The 15,903-nt window shown below is 48.7% G+C and overlaps 1 protein-coding gene across 1 annotated transcript in view; it reads right to left on the bottom strand.

Annotated features, from left to right (window-relative positions):
• The window catches only part of ZNF521 (zinc finger protein 521), a 250,078-nt gene that overhangs the window by 44,968 nt on the left and 189,207 nt on the right, over window positions 1-15,903 (bottom strand).

Raw genomic sequence — 15,903 nt, 5'->3', positions numbered from 1 at the left:
ACAGGCACTGGCGATGGAGAGCCCAGCGGAGAGGACACCTGGCCCTTTAACAGTAAGCACACCGGTCCCGGGCGGCTGGACAGGATGCCTACCCTCCACGCGTGGAACTTCACGCCGAGGGCTCCGTCTCCAGAAAATCACGCGGTGGGGCGGGTCCGCAGAACCTCGGAGGCCCTGCTGGGGAGGGGCAGCGCCTCCAGCACGAGGTGTGATCTCTCTATTAAGAGCCGCTCCTGTCTCACTGCACAACGTGGCTGCACTTCTTCCCCCCTCGCTGCCCCAGACAGCCCAGCGCACACAATCCCTCTCTCCGTAATGAGCCCTTCCCGGGGGCCCGGCTCAGGCTGCTCGCCGCGGATTTAATATCCAGGGCGATATCCATATGTGCTGCCCTTGCCTGGTCCCAGAGCATATAAACTCCCCTATTAGCAGCCTTGACTGCTTAATTATGCAGATTTTTTTGGTACCCGCCTGCCTGTAAAATTACTGTGTGTAACCTTTTCCTCCCCCTTCCTCCTTGCACCATGCTGGCCATTCTAATGAAACCGGCATCGGGGAAAGGGCCTGATTTGCAGTTATGGAGGCTGCCTCGCGCCGGCAAGCTGTCCTTGGTGGGAGTTACAAAAGAAGTCAAATGCCTTCATCTGGCTCCCCCGTCCTCCCCAAGGTGATCGAGTTCACTTCCCTGCGCTGCCCAAGTTTTCCTCGGGCTGTCCAATCAGTGCGTCCACCAGGGAGCCCGGCCTCGCCTGCAACAGTGTCTGTATCTAGTTACGGCCCCACCAGGGACCGGCAACCGCCCGCCCCCAAGCCTTCAGATGAAAACCTTTCCTAACAAGGCCGCCCAGCGCCAATGAAAGCACGCGCATCTGCATATCCACTGGGCCCCATGTTTCTTGTGCTCATGGATTATGTATCTCGCAGCCTCTAATAAAGAAATGCCGTTCTTTGTTTAATGTTTATCTTGTGCTTGTTAAGCAAATGCTAATGTTGTATCAGAATGCTTTAGTGCTATTTGGGTTTTGGGTGATTTACTACAAGACAATCTGCTGTGAAGTGAATTTAGAGAGGGGAGAAAGGGGGGACGTCGTTCCGGTTGAAATGGAGAAAAAGGAAAAGGTTTGACAGAGGAATCAGGGGAAAGGGAATGAGAGAGTGGGGTGAGAGCAAGACGTGGAGGGCCCTCGAGGGACGGAGCAGAGCCTGAGACAGCCGGACGGACGGTGGACGGAGGGACCGACAGGCACAGCACACGGACGCGGGGTCGGGGAGGTGGGGGCAGCGGCGGCCTCCTGTCGGTCCCCTGGCCCCGGGGCTGACATGAAGCCAGCACAGCTTCCAAAGGGGATGAGAGGATCACCCCCCTTTTGTGATGAGGTAAACAGTGTCCTGAAGGGTAAACAGAACATAGAAGGCTGTCTGTTGTCTGCCTTTGTGCCGATGGTGAGCACGGCGCAGTGTCGCTCAGACCGCAGGGAAGCCCTCCGTGTGGTGTAATTGTTCTCGCCTGGCTCTGCTAGGAAGAGGCCAAGAGCATGGGCGCCCCCTCCTCCCGCGTCAGGGGGAGGGGCCGGTGAAAAGAAAAGGGGGTGCAGCCTGAGAGCTGATGAATGATTGCCCTTTATTTCTCCTTTGGCAGGAGGGCCACGGACCTCCCAGCGCAGCCGCTCCGACCGCCTTCCCGAGCCTGCGGTCCCGTTAGGAGCGCGGCGTCATTTTTATGCCAAAAGACCATCCATTTCCACCGGCTCACATTGTTGACAGGGGGCGTGTGTGTCAGAATGCGATTCCCTGGAAGACTGAGAGCTCTCCTGGCTTTATAATTACAGATATAATCTGCTGACAAATTGTGAGGTTAATGAGGTCTTCGATGTCTGTGTCTTGCATTATGCGGACTAGTTGTTATAAACATTATAAAACAATGACCTCACGACGCATACAGCCATCGAATCATCATGTTGTACATCTGAAGCTCACACAACGTCACATGTCATCACATCCCAGAGAAAGAGAGACGAGGACGGGAAGAATGGGAAGGGGGATGAGGGAGTGTTTTGGTCAGGAAGTACACCCGCCCAGCTCAGCGTCTTTGCCTTTCTCTCCTGTCTGCATCTCACCAAACAACGCAACATCTCCAAGAGGGTAAAGCGGTGTCCCAGTGGGTGCGTGGGAAGCAAACACCTCCCCGAACACAGGCCGTGGAGGGAAAACTGCCCCCGCGCAGAGGGTGCAGTGCACACCTCCTGCCTGGGCGGCGTCTCCCGAGCCACTGCAGCGGCAGAGGGCACAGAGTCAGCACGACTGAAGCAATTAAGGAGAGGGACTCGGGGTTCTTCAAGCACCTGGTGACGTCATGGGCCCCCGTGAACAGTGTTAGCTTCCTGCGGTGCGTCTCCACACACCGCTTTTCTCTCTGAACACACTGTGAAGCCCCTGCTGTATTTTTCCTCTGAATACTGTCTTCATGAATCCCGCCGTTGCTCGCTAAGGGTGCCCGGTTCATGCAAAAAGGCTGGACTCAGCCCTGCCCCGGCAGGGGAAGCGGGCAGACAGCCCTTGCGCTCGCCTGTGAGTGACGAGACCGAGACCTGACATCTGGGATGCTCAGGACCAGGACCGCTGCAGAGGGAAGCCTCGTTGTGACCGGTGGGCACGGCTGGGGGACCCGGCACCTGCTCTCCTGGTCCGATCAGAAGGATCCGTCCTGCCAGGATCGCTTTTCCGTACCTAACGGGCGGCGCCGGACCGCATTCGGTCCCCAGCAAACCCTCCTGCCGAAAGGTCTCTTCCCGCTGCCGCATCCGCGGTCCCCGTGGGGGGCTATTATTAGAATTGGAATTTAATGCACCTCGCTTCCCCTTCACAGTTAACGGAGGGTCAGGAGACAGGAAGAGGAAATCAATGGCACATTTCATTACCGGGTTCTATCTTGGCGGCTGTGAATCAGGAGGCCTCGTGGTTCCCAAAGTATCAGGAAAGCTCGCTGAGTAATGAATTAAAGCAAACACGCGTGTCTGCTCTGTCCTCGGTGAACAGCGCGCACCCCTTGTGGGCACCAGTTCACATACACATCTATGAGGGAGCTGTGCCCTGTGCACCACACTCTTCCTCACACACCTAAGGGAACAGAAGGACAGAAATGCCGACACAGGTCCCTTAGAGCGAATGTCTAATTCCAGATCTCCTGCCGCCCCAGGGAGGTGGAGTTTGGGGGAGTCGAGGCAGCCCAAGAACCTGGGGAATGTGTGGCCACAGCTTGAGGGGGAGCCTGACTCCAGTGGTTTTTTACATTTTTTTAATGTTTTATTGATTTGAGAGAGAGGAAGGGAGAGGTAAATAGAGAAAAACAGTGATGAGAGAGAAACACTGATCAGCTGCCTCCTGCATGCCCCCCACTGGGGATCGAGCCCGCACCCGGGCATGAGCCCTGATGGGAATCGAACCTGGGACCCTTTGGGGGCGCAGGATGATGCTCAGCCACAGAGCCACACCGCCAGGGCTCAGTGGTCTTCAAAGACCGTCCTCTCACTTTCTCTGCCTCAGGAGCTCGGCAATGCCCGGCCCTCCTGGCCCCGAGACCCAGCAGTCCGTGGGATGCTGACTCAGAGATAACACTTAGGGCTCAGGTGGTGAGAAGCCTTGAACCTTGACTACCACCTACTTCCACTCTGGAGTGTTCAGTGACCAGGGTGACTCAGCCAGGGGTGTGGCACGCGGTCTTCTGCAGTGGCAGCTGGATGCAGCCGGGCACCACGGGTGCAGCGCTGAGGCGGGCGCGCACCCCGTAAGAGGGCAGGCTGGCGCAGGGCGTCACCCACGGCCAAGTTCAGGGATGGCAGAGGGCTCTGACCAGCTGCTGGGACAGAGTCCAGGGCGAGCACACGGCCGAGGGCTGCATGGGGAACGCGGGCCCAGACTGAGAAAGGGGCTTCTGGGAGGGTGGCGATGAGAATGAGGACGCGGACTGCGTGGGGTGGAAAGAGGCTGCAGCTGAGGGGACTCGGGCACTGCTTTATTAAAGAAAAAGGAAGTAACAAGAGGCAGCGCGGCCTCAGCTTGGAATGACAGCTGAGTCCATTCCTGCCGCAGTCTCAGCGACCACACCACACGCGCGCTTTCTGAATGTCGTGGGCTGGGGGTTCCACTTTGGATGGGCATAATGAGCCATGAGCCAAAATTTAACAAAACAATTAAACCAAAGGCACTGGCATGTGAATAAAAGGAAGAATCTGGAGAGAGTCAACATTTGCAAGAAGGGAACAACACAAGACACGTTTCCTATTTTTTACAGATTTGAGCTGCACACGGATGCTAATAGTCTAACAGGAAACTACAGTAATTTGGGAGCATTTTGATCAAGTGCAGCCACTAGGAAGTGAGGTGAAAGCCTTGGGAAGTACAGAGCCTGGAGGTCGGAATAGCACAGCCCGGCGTAAAGCTCTGCCCAAACCTCTGGCTAATTTCTGACTGACTACAAGCAACTCAATTAAGAATAAAAAAAAAAAAATAAGCTGACATGTGAGCTGAAGTCCAAGAGACAGAGTTTGCCATATGAGTTCAATCAGGTGACTTGCCTCCTAAAACAAAATGACCAGCATACTGTGAAGAAACGTAAGACTCCCAAGTACCTAAACCATAACAGTCACCATCCCAAGATACAAGCTAAAACCACTGGCATGCAAAGAAAATGGAAAATATGACCCACTTTTTAAGAGAAGACAATCAATTCACACGTTAGCATACAAGGCTTTTGAAGCAGCCAATACAATTATGCTCACCTCGAGGCCCAGTGCGCACAGAACCGTGCGCGGTCAGGGCCCCCAGGCCCAGCCCGGCCTCAGTCGCACGGCCTCTGCCTCCCTGCGACAGGATGCGAAGCTCCTGCCCCAAGATGCTCCTGGCCCTGCAAATGCTCCGCGAGGCACCCCCCGCCCCTCGACTGCTCTGTGAAGCTCCCCCGCCCAGCAACTGCTCCACGAAGCTCGCTGCTGGACACTCAGGGAAGCCCCCCCCCGCCCCGCCACTGCTCCGTGAGGCTCCCCCACCCCGCAACTGCTTCTCGAAACTTGCTGCCACCCAGGTGACTGCTCCGCTAAGCTCAGGGCCACCCCGTGAAGCAGCCCGCCACTGCCGCTCAACAGTCCCCAGTCCCGCCCCGCCGCCAGCCCCCCTCATGGTGAGTGGCTCAGGGGCCAGGGGAGGGTGGGCGGGGACCGAAAGGTGCTCCATGCACTTCCTGGTGACTGGTCGCCCGTTCGGTCGTGACGGCACCTAGCTCTTTATATATATTAGGATGATATAAAGGAGAATATGCTCTTCATGAATAACAACACAGGAGATCACAGCAGAGGGAAAGAATCAATATGGAACCAAATGGAAATTCTAAACCTGAAAATTATAATTTACTAAATAAAATAATCACTGAGTGGGCTTAAAATCATAATAGATATGATAAATGAAAAAGTCAATGAATGAATGTGAAGGGATCAATAGAAATAATTCATTCTGAAGAACTAAAATAAGGTATTGAAGAAATGAACAGAGGCTCAATAACCTGTCGGACAGTATCAATGCCAACGGTAACTGTGGAACCAAGGAGAAAAGCAAGAGAATGACAAACAATAACAGATTAAGGCATAATGGGTAAATATTTCCCCCCAATTTTTTATTTTTTTAAAATACATTTTTATTGATTTCAGAGAGGAAGGGAGAGGGAGAGAGAAATGGAAACATCCATGAGAGAGAATCATTGATTGGCTGCACGCCCCCTACTGGGGATTGAGACACAACCCTGGCATGCGCCCTGACCTGGAATCAAACCGTGACCTCCTGGTTCATAGGTTGATGCTCAACCACTGAGCCACACTGGCTGGGATATATCTCAAATTTAGTGAAAGACACAACTCTACAGATTCAGGAAGCTCAGCAAACAGCAAGCAGAGGTATAAGGAAATCACATAAGCATATCCTTGAAAACCAAGGTTAAGGGGAAAATCTTAAAAGCACCAAACCAAACAACAACAAAAGATTTCCACAAAAACACACTCTTAGGGAAAAACACTGACATAAATGACTTCTCTGACCACTCACTATAAATAATGGAGTCCAGCAGACAGTAGACCAATACCTTTCAGGGACGGAAGGGGAAACTGTCAACCTATGATTCTACACCCAATCAAAATGCCCTTCAGGGGATAAGGCGAAATAAAATTCTCCATGTAAGGAACTCAGAGAATTTGCAGCTACAAAATGTGCTTCTTTAAGGTGAAGAGAAATCATATCATATGGAAACGTGGATTTCAGAAAACAATGAAAAGAGCATTAGAAACAGTAAATACCTGGTAGACACAGAAAAATTTTTGCCTTTTCATTTCTTTGACATACATGCCATTACTTAAAGCAAAAATTATAACACTGCCTTGTGGGGTTTAGGACATATTTAGATATAATGCATATGAAATCTATATTGTGGATGGATCTGTACATTTACAGAGCTCCTACATTTTATCTGAAGTGGTAAGATATTTAAACTCTAGATCTTAAAGGAAAAGTTAAGGATGCATATTGTAATCCCTAGAACCACCACTAAAACATTAAAGCCTCGAGATACATTAGGTGGAATTTTAAAAAAATATGCAAATAATCCAAAAGAAAGTAGGAAAGGGAGAAAAGATAATGAAAAGAACAGAAAGGGAAAACAGCAAACAAGTCAGAAATGGTAGGCGTAACCCCAACCACGTCTATAATGACATTAAATTATAAGGGCCTGAGCAGTAATCAGTTAGAGGCTGTGGGAATGAAGGAACGGGGAGCTCCAGCGGGATGCTGTCTGCAGGAGACGCGCTGTAAATGCGGAGACTGACTGACAGTACACCTACGGGAAGAACACATACACACACAGAGTCAGTGCCGAGTCCGCGACAGCACGGCCAGAGATAAAGGCCATTTCATCATGAAACACGGCCACTTCTCAGGAAGACGTGTCCTTCACACATGGGCATGCACTTACAAAGAGCTTCACAATATGTAAAGCAAAAACTGATAGACTTTAAGAAAAAATAGTACATTTTACAATCATTGATGGATTTGGAACATCTCTCTTAACAACCGATGGAATGACTATGTCCCCGATCACTGGAGGCGTAAAGCCATCTGAACAGCTATCAACCACCCTGATGCAGTTGACAGCCAACATTATACTCAACATCTGCAGAACACACGTTGTTTCCAAGTGCACGAGAAATACTCACCGCCTGACCAGATGTTCACCCTCAGAACAAGTGTCAATATATTTCCGAGAACTGAAGTAACACAGAGCGTGCTACCTAAGTGAGCACAACGAAATTAAATTCGAAATGAGTAACTGATATCGAGGAAAACCCCAATTATTTGGAAATTAAAAGCAAACTTCTAAAGAACCCGTGGATCAAAGTAATCACAAGGGGAATCAAAATGTATTTGGAACTGACAGCGGCTGAAAACTCAACCATTTCAAAAGTTGTTGGATGCACCATTTCTTAGAAGGAAATTTATAGACACAAATGCTTATGTTAGAAAGGGAAAAAAGCCCCAAATGAATGACTTAAGTTTTACCTTAAGAAACTAGACAAAAGAAGGGCAAATGAAACCTAAAGACAGTCTAAGGAAGGAAGTAATAAAGATAAGACTAGAAATCAATGAAACAGAGAAAAAAATCATAGGAAAAATTAACGAAATCATTAGTCAGTTCTCGGAGATGATCAGCCAAACTGGTAAACTTATCCCATGGTCGGCAAACTGCGGCTCGTGAGCCACATGTGGCTCTTTGGCCCCTTGAGTGTGGCTCTTCCACAAAATACCATGTGCGGGTGCGCACGTACAGTGCGATTGAAACTTCGTGGCCCATTCGCAGAAGTCAGTATTTTGTGGAAGAGCCACACTCAAGGGGCCAAAGAGCCGCATGTGGCTGGCGAGCCGCAGTTTGCCGAGCCACAGTTTGCCAAGCCACAGTTTGCCGACCACTGATTTAGACCAATGAAGAAAACAGAATACAAATGACCAATACCAGGAATGAAAGATTATTTCTTTGAGCCTACAGATGTTTATAAGACAATAAAGGAATATTATAGACAACCTTATGCCAGCAAATTTGACATAAAACTTAACAGAAAATATCAATGGCCTTTCATCTAATAAAGAAATTTAATTTATTATTAAAGGGAAACTGGAAGGAAGGAGGGAGAGAGGAAAGGAATAAAGAAACTAACTCCAGGCTCAGAAGGTTTCAGTGGTAAACGCTAACAAGCATTTACACACACACACACACACACACACACAAAACACACACACACAAAACACACACACACACACACACACACACAAACAAAACCCAATCTCAAAAAGTCATTTAACAGGGCAGCATAACTCTAATATCAAAATCTGAAAAAGATCTTACAAAACTGGTAGAACTGACCTACACCCAGAATGGATTCACTTAATCATGTTAATATTCTAAAAGTGACATCGGTAGACAAAAAACTAACTAGACTATTCCCCCCTTTTTATTCTTTTAGTCTTATCTATCATCTACTAGTATCTATCATCTATCTATCTATCTATCTATCTTATCAGACCATGTTGGGTTTTCTTTTTGCTATTTTATTTTTTAAAATTTATCTTTATTGTTGAAAGTATTACAGATGTCCCCTTTCTTCCCCCATTGACCACCTTCCCCCCCCCCACATTACTGTGTGTCCAGGGCTATGCATATATGCAGACAAGTTCTTTGGTTAATCACTCCCCCTCCCCCGCCTTCCCTCTGAGATTCCTCAGTCTGTTCCATGCTTCTATGTCTCTGGATCTATTTGGTTTATCAGTTTATTCATTAGATCCCACGTATGAGTGAGATCATGTGACATTGCGTCTATTTAACGATAAACAGACTGACCTCTACAAGTGGGAATGGACCTGGCACACACGCCCTGGGCTCTCCTCTCTCCTCTCACGCTGGGCGCATCCCTCCCCAGGCCGGCCTTCCCCCTCGTCTGTAGTAAGACCTTGGGGTGGGGTGGCCCCCCACACAGACCCTTGATGTTCAAGGAGGTGGTAAGAAACATGAGTTTGGTCACGAGTCCCCTAGGCACTCAAGCCCTGCTTCATCAGGAGTAAAATTCAATTCATATTTTGATCAAAAACATTTTTGGAGAAAAACCCAGAGGAGAAAAAACATTTCTATATACATACGTGTCATTTTACTAAATTTGTTCTGACTTACCCCCTGCCCCACCACCACCAAAACAAAAACAGGTGGAAGGGAAGAAGGAAAGCATTAAACGTGTTTAGGAGAAAGGAGCATGGGCAGGTGGAGGTGAGGAGGTAGCAAACAGCGGCCCCCTCCCTCCCCCCACGGGGCGGGCAGCAAAAGTGTTCAGAGGACCTTCTGTTCCAAGAGGCTCCACCAGGAAAGCAGACACAGCACCATGAGAAGCTGGGACGTGGGTGCTTTAAAGGATGGGGAGCTGCTACCTGCCATGTCGGGGGACAGGGTCCCTGGGCCGCCCCCTGGCCCTCCATCCCAGCGCCGGGCTCGGGTGATGCACTGAGGTCTCTTCTGATGAGGCTCAAACCCGAGACCTGGCTTTGCAACCTGCCTCCCCTGGTTACAGACGGCCTTGCGGTTGTAACTCTCAGTAAATGTCCCTGAGCATTTACTGAGCAGCTGTCCTGGTCACGGTGGAGCAACAGGGACCAGAGGAACCCTCCATGGGAAACAGAAAAAAGGGACAAAAGAGAGGGAGGGACCCGGCCTCGGAGACAGTGGACCTGAGCAGGCGGGACAGCGGCCCCGAGGGAGGGGCACGGACGCACTGTTGCCCAGCTTGCTGCAGAGAGTGCCCAGCGACCCTGTAAGGAGGGGACCCCGGGTGGACACGGAGCCCTTCGGAGGGGCGGCCAGGGAAGCCAAGCGCAGTCCCGAAGCAGGGCTCCCCAGAGGGGAGGGGGAGGGTCTGCGGGGTCCCCCGAGTCCTGGCCGAGGGCTGAGAAAGCCCGTCCTTGAGGAGCAGAGGCTCCCCCAGGGCAGAGTTCCCACAGGTCAGGGCCCAGCCTCACATCTGGCCCCGAGTGGAGCACTCAGGGGGATTCGTGCATCAGGAGAGGGAAGGTGAACTGTGTCCCAGGCGGCCCAGATCCCACCCCTACACACAAATGATCATCAAATCCAAGCAGGACCTGGCAGAGGCAAAGTATTACCAAGCAACACAAATGCTTCTTCCCAGAACAAAGCTCAAGACTTTCTATACATTCTACTACTCCTAGCACCCAAAAAGGTAAAGTTCACAGCATGACATTCAATAAAAGGAGGGAAATAATCAGGAACAAGCTTAACGAATGAGAGGTGGGACCTGGTCGTTCACACACACCCAGGCATCCGTGGGCTTTGACGGGGTCAAATAGAACGCACTCATTTAGCACGCGACTCTGAGCGAGTTCCTGGTTCTACTTGAAGGGATCAGCGTGACACTATTGAAAATACAAACCAGATTCACCTCTATTTGGAATAAAGGTGGTGACTGGATGAGCAATAATTATTTGCACTGCCGTCTACACAAGAAAAAGAGGCAGAAGAAGCAAACAGTGCCTTTTGCCTCAAAAATTGGCCTGTAGACCACATTGCTGTAAAGCATGCTATCCGCCCCCCGCCCCCCACAGTGATATCATCGGAGGCTGAAATGCTGAGCCAAGATTGTTTTAAAATAAAACACAGAAATGATTTTTTAAAAGGTGTTAAGGGCAAAGGGAAAAGTTACAGTAATAACAGAACCTCCTGGCTCCGTTTAAATACTAAGGTTAATATTCCTGAAGTGAAATAACATAAGGGCTTAGGCACCTTCATGCAATCTGCTCCTTCCTAGGGATGAAGAGATGAACATGGGTTACGCTGAGAATCCGTTTAAGGCACAGGTCCCCAATGTGGTCACACGCCCCACAGGGGGCAGTTTGATTTTAAGGGGGATGATTCGAGAATGAGTTACTAACAGTGAATTTTTTGCATGTCTTATGGCTCTAGGGGCCTCCTATACAGCATATAGATTGTGACATATTTATGCATTTCAGTTCTCTAGTATACGTTTTGAAACTTTATTTGCTATTTTCTCATATCACTTCATATCACTTTTTAAACAATTTCTAGTGATGTCTTCCTCAGCACTTCCACTATCCTTGCGTGCTTTTCTTTTTCTTTCATGGATGCCATGTTTCTTGGAAGCTTGTTTAGACCAAGTTAACGGCCTTTTAGGCTTCTTCCACGTGAATAGTTCACTTTTTGAATAAGAAGAATTATGTCATGGGGGGGGGGATTAGGATTTTAGAGATGCTTAGGGGGGCGTGGCCAAAAGAAGGCTGGGGACTGGTTTAAGGTAAGGAACAGAGAACCGTCTCCTGAATCCCAGCTGAGCTCCGTCCACTGAGCCACCCGATGCCCAAGAGGGAAGGCAGCGTGAACGGACTGTACACATGGTTTTACATGTGACCCTAATGCACCTTACAGGGCATATTAACCTTCGTAAAAATATTCTAATATAACCTTGACCTAACACACTTTCTGTAAGCAGCATGAATTCCATATGTAATTACTAAGAATTTGGGTTCTCAGAATGTAGAAGCTGATTTGAATGACCCCAGCTCTCTTAAAAGATCTGTCCGTGAGCGAGTCCTTCGTTAACCTTTTGATCAATGATCTCCATTATGCCTTTTAGGCAATTCACATTCACTTCACTCACTGTTATTTTCACAGACCCTCATTCCAACATCTTTTAGCACAGCGATTCTCAACCTGTGGGTCGCGACCCCTTTGGGGGTCTAACGACCTTTTCACAGGGGTTGCCTAAGACCATTGGAAAACACATATATAATTATATATTGTTTTTGTGATTAATCACTATGCTTTAATTATGTTCTATTTGTAACAATGAAAATACATCCTGCATATCAGATATTTACATGACGATCCGTAACAGTAGCAAAATTACAGTTATGAAGTAGCAAAGAAAATAATTTTATGGTTGGGGGTCACCACAACATGAGGAACTGTATTAAAGGGTCGCAGCATTAGGAAGGCTGAGAACCACTGGTCTAGGGGAACACGTGAGGAGTTGGGAGCCAGGACGTGTATGTTGGCCCCAAGGGTGCCTGGGGCTCGGGCAAGTCCTGAAACCTCCCAGGACCTCAGCTTTCTCAGGGAAACAGGACGAATGCTCTCTCTGTGCCTCTGAATTTTAATACAGTTCCTCATGTTGTGGTGACCCCCAACCATAAAATTATTTTTGTTGCTACTTCATAACTGTAATTTTGCTACTGTTATGAATCGTAATGTAAATATCTGATATGCAGGATGTATTTTCATTGTTACAAATTGAACATAATTAAAGCATAGTGATTAATCACAAAAACAATATGTAATTATATATGTGTTTTCCGATGGTCTTAGGTGACCCCTGTGAAAGGGTCGTTCGACCCCCAAAGGGGTCGCAACCCACGGGTTGAGAACCGCTGCTCTAGAGTCTTCTTTCATTTGTAACTTTCCCCCCCTTCCCTCCCCTTTCCCTCGCTGTGCCCATAAACAAGGACAAAGGTCTGTGAAATCCCACGGGGTGGGGACGAGCTAACGTAGCTGCTGTAGGTTTTTGTCTTATTTTTTGGTATCAGCTCGAGGATGCCTCCTTCCCTCTCCTCAGCCTCCCGGCCTTGCTGCAGCACCTGGGTGAGGCCGGGTTAGTGAGGACTCGGGCAAGCAGAGGACTGTGGGTGCGCAGTGTGGTGAGATGACAGGAGTTGAAGAATTGGGACTGCCTTCATCATAGAAGCTAATTTCAGAGCAATCCTTCATTTTTTGCTTCTTTTATTGGTATTAACCCTTTCCTTTCTTCTTCACTCCCACTTCCTTTCATTCCCTGCTTCTGTTGTACAGAGGATTCTTATTTTCGAAGTTACTTGGGTCTTATTTGCAATTGTAGGAACCAATCCATGACTTACCCACGCTGACAGTCTCTAATGAGTACAAGTTCTATCCATCGCAGTGAAATTAAGTGAGCAGAGATATCTTGCTGTAAACAAATATCCATGAAAAATATATGCTAACCATAGTGTCTGTATAGCTTCCAAAGCTCCTATCTGTAAACTGTAAGTGTTAGAAAGATATATGTGTTTTGCGCTGTATACATCCAAGCTCTAATCATCATAACAGGTAGGTCGAGTTCAGGTAGTTTTATACTGCTTATCAGATTTTCTATTGTGACAGGATGTTAACACATTCAACCAAAGTTTCCTGAACACCACTGAAGAGCACTGTGCATCCATAATAACAAGGACACCAGTTAGTTGCCGTTACACACCTACCAGCAGCACCTCCAAGGGTGTGCACACGTCCCATGGCATCTGCTGAGATGAATTCACACTCAGGGCAGTATCTGATCTCACAGAACCAAAAGCTTCTGTACCTCCAGGGGAGGGTGGACTTTCTGCTATTTTTATTTACGATGAAAACGGAATCTTAACTAGCAACGCGGGAATACAGCAGACAACAACCCATTGTTGAACATTAGTCTTAGCATTTATCTAACTTGTTAATTGAATGAAATGAGGTCTCTGACTCAATTCAAGAGTTTGGCACGTTACACTTTTCAGTTTGTAGAACTATTTGACAGTAAATTTCAAAGGAGTCTATTCATGTTGAGCAAGTTTGGTCTACTACTAAGAGATATCAAGACATACCTTACATTCACTTGGTGGTTCAATCACTCTTCCTAAAATGAAATAATCACCAGCGTATTTTTTTCAAATGCCGTGTGTGTGTGTGTGTGTGTGTGTGTGTGTGTGTGTAAGAAGTTGGACTTCCCGTTAATAAGACTGCACCCATTGTCTCTTTGGCTATGCGGCACCCACTTAGTAGATGCTGCTTCAAGTCATTTAGTATAAAACTGACCCCAAAAGCGGAGAGTGGATTTGGGCAAAACCAGCTTGGGGTGAGTGTGTGTAAAGGTGTCATCCATTTTCTCCAGGGAAATTCTCTAGGACGGACGCAGTTTTCCAAACGGCCTTTGTGGCACGGTGAGTAGGCAGGAAAGAGCTGGCTGGGGTTTTGCCTGTTTCTAAGGAATGAACTTGCCTGTTACTCAGGAGTGGCTGGCACGTTAAGTGTTAATGGGGACATCAGCCCACATTTTGCAAGTGTCTGACCACTACTTAAGGGCAAACTTAGGAGACGTGTATCTTACCCAGACCGTTCTGCTGTATGCCTGGTTGCAGCAAGCTTCCTGACCTTCGTGCAAGTTGGTGCTAATCCCTGTGTCACTGGCCGCACAAAGGTAACGCCTGCCTCCATGTCTTTTGGAAAGTGCGGGGTTTGGGTCCGTGGAAGAGCCTCAGGAGAGGACAGCCTCCTCCAGGCCCCTCCCAGGAGTAATCGCCCTGGACACTTGGGAGGGGATTTGACTACCAGGTAATCGGAGCATACGGTGGAACCCCAGGAATTTTGTGCTGAACCCGGGAACCCATTTCCACATCTCCCAAGCAACCCTCGGTTTCTCTGCGCCTTTTCTGACCCAATTAAATGACCAGAAAACACCCCTTTCTCCTCCGGCTCCAAGGTTGCAAACTCGCCAATGAAGGCAGGCTGTTGAGATTAGGCTTCGATCTACACAGCAATGATGTGCATATATTTACATCAAGCAGTTCTGTGTCCTAGCTCCTCAGATGAACGGCCCCTCCCGCATACAGGGAGGCATCAATAACTGTATCCTGTGTGCTATTCCCTTGTAGTTTCGATCAGCGATGCAGGTATTTATGCCTCCTCGTGGCCTGTGCACCATTGAAAATCCTTGCTTCCCGGGGACTAGGAAAGGACTGGAGAGGAGCCACGGACAAACTCTCTCTAGAAACATCTATTCAGATGGATAGTAGTCTTTCTACTTTGAAATCTTCCTACATGGGAAACAAGTACAATAAGATAAACCTTGGAAAACAGGAGACGTTTTAGACCTAACACCTACAGTGACTCACGTGTGTTTGGAAGTCACATAAAATTAAAAATAAAAACAAGCCAAAGAATTAAATTACTGAAGTGGCCACACTTGTAATTTTTGGCATTGAAGGACCGAGCACAGCCCTCGGATGTCCTGCGGGGTGTAAACTTGGGGAAGCCGCCTGACCTCCGACCTCTCCAGAACTCATTTATTCCCTTGGGCCTAGTGACCCACACGTTGCATGACTGGCTCCACCTCGGACCCACGTTCTCTGAGGGGACCACTGAGTTGTATTTTGCTATTGTTAATCCTCACCCGAGGATATTTTTCCATTGATTTTTAGAGAGAGTGGAAGAGAGAATGAAAGACAGAGTGAAACATCAATGTGGAAAAGACACATCGATTGGTTGCCTCCCCTATACGCCCCAACCAGGGCCCAGGCCAGGGAAGAGCCTGCAACCAAGGTACCTTGACCAGAATCAAACCCAGGACCTTTTGGTCTGTAGGCCAACATTCTACCCACTGAGCCAAACCAGCTAGGTCTGTATTTGTCTTTACATACCTAACTAGAGGCCTGGTGCATGAATTTGTGCACAGGTGGGGTCCCTGGCCTGGCTGGCAATCGGGGCCGATGGGGGCCGTCTCACCCAGTCCCAATCAGGGCGATGGGGGCTGGCTGGCCGGGGAGGGACCACGGGGGGCTCCAGGGTGTGTCCGGCCCTCTTGCTCAACCTCAATCAGCCAGACCCCAGCAACAAGCTAACCTACCGGTCGGAGTGTCTGCCCGCGGTGGTCAGTGCGCATCATAGCGACTGGTCGAGCGGTTGGACACTTAGCATGTTATGCTTTTATTATATAGGACTAGAGGCCTGGTGCACAAAAATTTGTGCACTCGGGGGGGGTC

This window comes from Myotis brandtii, unplaced genomic scaffold (assembly GCF_000412655.1).
Source record: "Myotis brandtii unplaced genomic scaffold, ASM41265v1 scaffold433, whole genome shotgun sequence".
Taxonomy (NCBI): Eukaryota; Metazoa; Chordata; class Mammalia; order Chiroptera; family Vespertilionidae; genus Myotis; species Myotis brandtii.
The sequence above is the reverse complement of the archived record's forward strand: the minus strand, read 5'-3'. Positions and strand labels throughout refer to the sequence as shown.